The sequence below is a fragment of the Rhinopithecus bieti genome, unplaced genomic scaffold (assembly GCF_001698545.2).
Source record: "Rhinopithecus bieti isolate Rb0 unplaced genomic scaffold, ASM169854v2 scaffold_6380, whole genome shotgun sequence".
Lineage (NCBI taxonomy): Eukaryota > Metazoa > Chordata > Mammalia > Primates > Cercopithecidae > Rhinopithecus > Rhinopithecus bieti.
This window is the reverse complement of record NW_016806642.1, coordinates 4327848-4335002: the sequence shown is the minus strand read 5'-3', so window position 1 is coordinate 4335002 and position 7155 is coordinate 4327848.

The window sequence follows — 7155 nt, the reverse complement described above, 5'->3', positions numbered from 1 at the left end:
TATGTGTATATATATATATACATATATGTATATATATATATATAAAAGGAAAAGATGCTGAAAGCCTGGTAGATTTGGATACTTCTATGTCAAAGATATCATTTATGGCCTTTTATAAGTGATTCAAAAAATTAACATGTGCCTCAACTTCTACCTTGCTGTGAACTCTCGAAAGGTGGCAACAAATCCTTTTAGAGTTTCTTACAACAGAGAAAATCCACCTGTGATGCTACAGAATATTGGCTCCTCTGTTGTGTTCTTGGATTTCCTCTCAACAGTTGCTTGCTGTGGTTTCTTAGGTTACAGGTACAATTAGTGAACTAAGGATTTAAGGTATGAGGCTTATTATTATTATTGGCTTTAATGTAACTATGGCTTATGCCTTATTATTTCTGGACTTCAGTCATCACTGTCATTATCAGACCTGCTGATCATCAGTCATTTCAGGGCCAAAAATAACAAAAGCACCAGAAACTGAAATCCTGAGGACAATATAATCAACTCTGTTATTCAGGGACTTATTATTTCAAATCTCCGATTTAGAATTTGTTAGAATTTCCCAACTGGATGTGCATTTGAGTGTAACTTTGTTATGTGAGTAGCAAAATACTTTGCAAAGCAAAATAATAAACAAGATTGCAGGAGGAATGTTCAACCCGCTAAAGAAAACAGTAGGATGAGAACATTGAGAACCCATAGAGGTTTCCATTTACTTAAAGAATTAGAAGCATGCATGTATACACTGAGATACCACAATATATTTGGCTGATCTATTTTCTTCTCTGTCTCCCTTATTAGACTTGGCTTTTTTGAGAATAGGAACAAAGTTCCTGTAAGAGTAGGCTTTTGTACATGTTAGCTAAATTAGTAGGTCCTTCAGTGCTGCGTGGATGACTTAGGTGTTAATCATATTCATGAGTCTCTTACCAAACACACACACACACACACACACACACACACACACACACACACAGATACACAGGTGCAAAATTCTGTCAGTAGGATTCACTGAGCTGGAGTCAGGATTTCAAGAGGTTTGTTGGGGATAATTATGCCTATAAAAGGTAAGAGTGGGGAAGAAGCAGGATTGTGTAGGAAAAGCCTCAGACCACGGTGTGGATCTGAGAATGTCTTGGTTGACCCTCTGGAAAGTTCTAGAACAAAGATAACTCGTTAGAAAAGCCCCACATTAGGCAAAAACAGCCAGGCCCTAGTATCCCTACCATGCTTAGTTATTGGCTGGGGGATGCCCAAGAAGAGCATGACCTCAGCTCAATAGCTGACACAGATCTTGCAGATGCTAACAAATGGAGGCTATTGGCTAACTGCACTGCTTGCAGCTGAGTAGCAACTTCTTTCTTAAAGGAAGATCTGAGTGATGCACCGTTGTGGTTACCACAAGCCCCGAGATAATGAACCTCCCTCATAACACAAATTCAGATATGAGGTGATTGACTCTGATTGCTACTTCCAAAAACATCTGCCCACCTCTTCTCTGATGAAGCATGAACAGAAAGTCTTGGGTGGACAAAGACAGAGAGCTGTATTTCACCGAGTCCCCAGGGTCTGGAAACTTGGTTGACAATAAGAGAATCAGCCAATTGAAAGATTCGGTGAATTGCTATTGTTGAAACCCAGCCAGGGCCAGATGTGGTGGCTCACGCCTGTAATCCCAACACCTTGGGAGGCCGAGGTAGAAGGATTGCTTGAGCCCCGGAGTTCAAGACCAGTCTGTGCAACACAGCAAGACCTCTACAGATAATGTTTAAAATTAGCCAGACATGGTGGTACACACCTGTGGCCCAGCTACTTCGGAAGCTGAGGTGGGTGGATTGTTTTAACCTGGGTGGTCAAGGCTGTGGTGAGCCATGATTGCACCACTGCACTCCAGCCTGGGTGACAGAACGAGACCTCATCTAAAAGGAAGGATGGAAGGGAGAGAGGGAGGGAGGGAAGGAGGGAGGGAGGGGCGTGGTGGCTCACACCTGTAATCCCAGCACTTTGGGAGGCCCAGGCGGGCAGATCATGAGGTCAGGAGATCGAGACCATCCTGGCTAACACGGTGAAACCCCGTCTCTACTAAAAATACCAAAAAATTAGCAGTGTGTGGTGGTGGGCGCCTGTAGTCCCAGCTACTTGGGAGGCTGAGGCTGGAGAATGGCATGAACCCGGGAGGCAGAGCTTACCTTGAGCCGAGATCGTGCCACTGCACTCCAGCCTGGGCAACAGAGCAAGACAAGAAAGAGAAAGAAAGAAAGAGAGAAAGAAAGAGAGAAAGAAAGAAGGAAAAAGAAAGAGAGAAAGGAAGAAAGAAGAGAGAGAGAGGAAGAAAAGAGAAAGAAAGAAAAAGAAAGAAAGAAAAGAGGAAGGAAGGAAGGAAGGGAGGGAGGGAGGGAGGGAGGAAGGAAGGGAGGGAGGAAGGAAGGGAGGGAGGGAAAGAAAATCCAGCCAGCCACGTTCCCAGAATCATTTTCATGAATATTTAAAGTAGAGAGGACAGTCACTAATAGGAAGTGCTAAACCATAGCCAGGGGATGGATGGCACCAACTGACTCCCCTCCCGAGTCTTCCTCAGCCAGCTGCTCAGGTTTTTCCTGGTTGTTTCAGTAATCTCATAGCATCAAGGACCCACATTTCTTTTTTTTTCTTTCTTTTTTTTCTGTGAGACACGGTCTCTTGTCACCCAGACTGGAGTGCAGTGGGGCAATTATGGCTCCCTGGGTGATCCTCACACCTCAGCCTCCCAAGGAGCTAGGACTACAGGCACACACCATCACACCCAGCTAATTTTTGTATATTTTGTAGAGATAGGATGTTGCCATGTTGCACAGGCTGGTCTTGAATTCCTGCGCTCAGGTGATCTACCTGCCTCAACCTCCCAAAATGCTGAGATTACAGGCATGATCCACCATGCCTGCCTTTCTTTTCTTTTTTCTTTTCTTCTTTTTTTCGGGCGGCGGGACAGCATCTCACTCTGTTGCCCAGGCTGGAGTGCAGTGGTGCAAACTTGACTCACTGCAATCTCTGCCTCCAGTGTTCAAGCACCTCTTGTGCCTCAGCCTCACAAGTAGCTGGGACTACAGGTGCATGCCAGCACGCCCGGGTAATGTTTGCATTTTTTGGTAGAGACAGGGTTTCAACATGTTGATCAGGCTGGCCTTGAACCTGACCTCAAGTGATCTGCCCGCCTTGGCCTCCTAAAGTGCTGGGATTACAGGCAACAGCCCCCATGCCCTGGCCTTTATTTTCAATTATACAAGTCAAACATTCTGTTCGCAGAAAATTTAGACAGTACAACTTATTCTGCAGAGTAAAAAAAGTCACTCGTAATATCACGTCCCAGAAACAATTATTCCCAATTTTGTTTTCCAGTCACATTCATAACAAAATATACCCCCTCCTCCCTCCATGATCTAATGTCATATACATTTTCCAAAGACAGGCCATTCTTGCAGCCTGCCTGGACTGAGAAGCTGGCAGTGCTAGGGTCAGATGGCAGAGTGCTGAGAGGAAGAAGAGTGGATGGTGGATAGAGAGTAATCACCTTCCAGAGTTCATTTTTGATTGGGCACTCTTTGAGGGTAGATCTGAGCATCCTGGGGCCTCATGTTGAAATGACCTCTGTCCTCTTTTTGGCCTGGAGTCAGGCAGAGCAAGTAGGTGTTCTTGGGTGTGGGAAAACATGGGGCTAAGGCAAATCCATTCTCTGTACCCATCCTTGTGTATGACCACCACCCAAGCACCATGCAGAATTGCAGACAGACTCCTTTAGTTAATACTAAGTCCTTATTGTGTAATAGAATATTTTTTCTTGCCCTCAAGAAGTTTAAAGTCTAGTGAGAGAGACAGGAAAATTGACCTTTAAAATACATCATGCTGTGGCCAGGTGTGGTGGTGTATGCCTGTAATCCTAGCACTTTAGGAGGCCAAGACGGGTCGATCACTCGAATTCAGGAGTCCGAGACCAGTCTGGGCAACATGGTGAAACCCTGTCTCTATTTTAAAAATTAATTTAAAAAGATTAAAATATATCATGCTTTGGATGTGGTGGCTCCCATCTGTAATCCCAGTACTTCGGGAGGCAAAGGCAGGAGGATCATTTGATTACAGGAGTTCAAGACCAGCCTGGGCAACATAGTGAGACCCCATCTCTACAAAAAAATTTTAAAAATTAGCCAGATGTGGTGACCCATACCTATGGTCCCGGCTACTTGCGAGGACGAGTTGGGAGGATGGCTTGAACCCAGGAGATCGAGGCTGTAGTGACCTGTGATTGTGCCACTGCACTCCAGCCTGGGTGACAGAGTGAGACCCTGTCTCAAAAATTTTCTAAAAATTAAAAAATAAAATACATCATGATATTTGCTAAATAGCAAAATGTGTATGATACTGTGAGAGACGAGGGAGTAAGCACTGTAACATATAAGTCAGAACATGATGAATAAGTTGGCATTCAAGGGAAAAGGCCATTCAAGGATGACAGAAAGCTAAGACACAAGAGAATGAGAGATAGGCTTGGGGATGAGAATGAGGCTCAGTGAAACCAAAAAACAGGTATGGAAGGGGCAGGGTTTTGGGGTGATGGATTTCACTATATCAGGTGAATGCCTTTCAGGTATTAGGCTACGGGTGTTTTGTTGTTGGTGGTGGTGGTTTTCTTTGTTTGTTTGTTTTTGAGATGGAGTCTCGCTCTGTCACCCAGATTGGAGTGCAGTGGTGCGATCTTGGCTCACTGCAACCTCCACCTCCCAGGTTCAAGTGATTCTCCTACCTCAGCCTCCTGAGTAGCTGGGATTATAGTGCATGGCAATTAATTTTTGTGTTGTTAGTAGAGATGGAGTTTCACTATGTTAGCCGGGCTGGTCTCTAACTCCTGACCTCAAGTGATCCGCCCACCTTAGCCTCCCAAAGTGCTGGGATTACAGACATGAGCCACCATGCCCGGCCGTAAGATTTAATGAGATGAAATCTCTGCTTCCAATCAGGCCACAGTCTGGTTGAGAAGGCCTCTGAAGTGATGTTTGAGACCCAGCAGCATCACTAATTCTGAGAGTTCCACTATAGCAGTTCTCAGTGTCCACCTCAAGTCAGTTAAGCATTTAGGAACACCAAATTATTAGACTTTCCTTCTAAGAGAATTTACATCTGAAATATAACAATTAACCAACTAATTTAATTTTTAATAACTCTTTGATAAACTCTATGCTCATAGTTTTAAAATGTATTTAATGCACACATATTGCATCCCCCCCAAAATTCATATGTTGAAGCCCTAATCCCTGGTACTGCAGAATGTGACTGTATTTGGAGATAGGGTGTTTAAAAAGGTGATTAAGTTAAATGAGAGCATTAGGGTCAGCTCTAATCCAAACAGACTTTATAAAAGGAAATTTGTACACACACAGAGACACCAGTGGAGTGTGTGCACAGAGCAAGGACCATGTGAGGACACAGGGAGAGGATGGCCATCTGTAAGCCAAGATGAAATCTCTTCAGAAGAAACCAATCCTGCTGACACTTTGATGTTGGACTTCTAGCCTCCAGAACTGTGAGAATATAAATTTAGTTCAAGCCAACTAATTGGTGGTACTTTGTTATGGCAGCCCTTGCAAACTAATAGATATATGATCCTGCCAGTAAAATGCATATGTACATGCATTTTAAAATGTACTCTTGGTTTCCCTGTGTTAAAAAGTCTGTACCTCATCTTATAGAAATCAGGAACCATTGAGATAGTTTTTGAGCAGAGGAGTGACAGGACCAGATCTGTGTTCTAGAAAGAGAATTCTGATGTCAACTAGGATAATGAATTGGAAAGGTGGTGATATGGTTTAGCTGTGTCCCCACCCAAGTCTCATCTTGAACTTCCATGTGTTGTGGGAAGGATCTGGTGGGAGGTAATTGAATCATGATGTTCTTGTGATAATGAATAAGTCTCATGAGATCTGGTGGTTTTAAAAATAGGAGTTCCCCTGCACAAGCTCTTTCCCTCTTTGCCTGCTGCCATCCATGTAGGACATGACTTGCTCCTCCTTGCCTTCCACTATGATTGTGAGGCTTCTCCAGCCACATGGAACTGTAAGTCCAATTAAACGTCTTTCTTTCATAAATTTCCCAGTCGCAGGTATGTCTTTACCAGCAGCATGAAAACAAACTAATACTGAGACTGAGGGTAGGAAATCTGACAAGGAGGCTGCTACCATCAAGTGGAGTCACCAATCCCTTGACGAAAGGCCCTGAAACATTTAGAGAGTATGCTGAGGGCAGGGGTGCAAAGGGGGATTTACCCTGGGGAAAGAAAGGCATTTTGCACAATATTACCCATTGACCTGAATTTAAACTTTCATCATGGCATAGGCTAGCCTTGGTGACAAAGCATTTGAGGGAAGCTGACTTTGCTTGTGCAGGAGATCCCTAAGTGTTGGACACCAGTCTCTTACAGAGAGCTGTGTGTTTCTTTTTCAGATATTTGCTGTTCTTGGCCAGGCCTGGTGGCTCATGCCTGTAACCTCAGTACTGTGAGAGGCCAAAGCAGGAGAATTGCTTGAAGCCAGGAGTTGGAGGCTGCAGTGAGCTAAGAAGCTGCCACTGCATTCCAGCCTGGACAACAGAGCAAGGCCCTGCCCAAAAAAAATAAAATAAAATAAAAGATTTAAAATTTAATTTGCTGTTCTTTACTTGGCCTGCTAACTGAGATATCTGCTTGTAGCCTAGGAAAAATTACTTCTTAGGTAGATAGTTAAGAGATTTTATAAATTTACCATATGGGAAAAAGAAATAGTTTGGGGCTTGACATTAAGATACCAGGTTCAAACTCTGGGTGTTTTCCAGACTAGCAATTTGATACTGTTTAGATCTTTTTACTTCTCTGGGCCTTAAGCTGCTGATTGGTAAAATGAAGAGAGGAAGAAAAACAATTCTTCAGTTTTCTTATATCCAAGGCACTGTATACTGAAGATGTTCCTAATTAGAAGGTGTTTATACTATTTAATACTCAGAAAAACTGTGAAATATTACTATCCCCATTTGACAGATGAAAAAACTAAGGTTTGTCAGAGAAGCCAGCATTCAAACTCATGTGTCAAGCTCTAAACCCACAATTTCTAAGGCTCCTTCTAATTCCAAAATGCTGTAATTCGTGTGCAGTACCTGGAA